The 1,236-nt window shown below is 33.9% G+C and overlaps 1 protein-coding gene across 1 annotated transcript in view; it reads left to right on the plus strand.

Annotated features, from left to right (window-relative positions):
- The window catches only part of pkd1l3 (polycystic kidney disease 1-like 3), a 16,679-nt gene that overhangs the window by 2,066 nt on the left and 13,377 nt on the right, over nt 1-1,236 (plus strand). The gene's annotated exons all lie outside the window — the stretch shown is intronic.

Here is a 1,236-nt window from a genome sequence, read left to right on the forward strand (position 1 = left end):
ATTCTGGACAACAAACTGGAAGCTTCACAATGAATTAGAAATAAAATAACAAAAAACAATAAAACAATAAAAAACTAAAATAAAAGATTCAATAAATGTAAAGGGCTTTTATTTTATCTACTCCTCCTTGGTTACGCCCTATTCGTCATTCTTCACAGAAGAGGAAATGCTAAAAAAAATAAAACAACTCAGGGCCTGTATTTATCAAACTTCTTAAAATTACTCTTAAGAATGGACTTAAGTGTAAAAAGATTCTCAGTTAAAAGCTGAGAGTAAAAGTTTGTTATCAAGCGTCTCAGTCTGACTTTAAGCGAAGAGTAGGAGTAATTCTTAAGTGTCAGACTTAAAGCTGCTTAAACAAGCAACACCTGGCTGTGCCGCAAAGCTGATCCTGGATGACGTCGTTAGGAAAAACACCGGCATAYACCAATCACTGCCTCGGATTTCATGTTCAAGAATATTGTCAGAGAAATGTCAAGATAAAACTGTGAAAATCCTAAGATAGGTTCACTTTCAACACACTAATGTTGTCACCTTGTACGGACTGTCTGTAAATTACATAAAATGTCCTCATTTGCATCAGGAATACTGATGAAAATCCCTCACCAGCTGGAGTATATTTAATATTGTCTCCAAAAGCCACACACAAATATCCACCTTTTAGTCCAACATTATGCACATTTTTATTTATTTATTTATTTTTTACCTTTGTTTCCTTTGTATTTCTGAATAAACCTGTTTTCCACACCTTGTAACTGACAGCTCTGTTCTCTGTCTTCAGTCCATCTCAGACCCCTAGTGGCAACTCTTAACCACTTAAGAGTCCTCTGGAGCAGTCTTAACTTTTCTTGACACTTAGAGTGATTCTTAGACTTAAGAATTTTTATAACTGACACTTACACTTAAGTCTGAGAGTAGGAGCAAATCTAAGAAATTTTCAGCCCTTTCTAAAAATCCACTCTGAGAGGTTTGATAAATACGGGCCCAGTGGTCTATAACAGTGGTTCCCAAACTTTTTGTCTTCTGACCCACAAAATATTCATGGTAAAAACTTGTGACCCCAAATATTACTGGTCTGAGTACATAAACTTTGTTAATAACCCTAAAAATACAGGCTTTTTGACAATCTAAACAGCTTGTACACAAATATAAATACTTATTTATACGTTTTTGTGTTTCTGTAATAATTATAGGGAAAATATTACATCATCAATTATTTTATTACCCTTTAAATTG

This window comes from Austrofundulus limnaeus, unplaced genomic scaffold, assembly GCF_001266775.1.
Source record: "Austrofundulus limnaeus strain Quisiro unplaced genomic scaffold, Austrofundulus_limnaeus-1.0 Scaffold5, whole genome shotgun sequence".
NCBI lineage: Eukaryota > Metazoa > Chordata > Actinopteri > Cyprinodontiformes > Rivulidae > Austrofundulus > Austrofundulus limnaeus.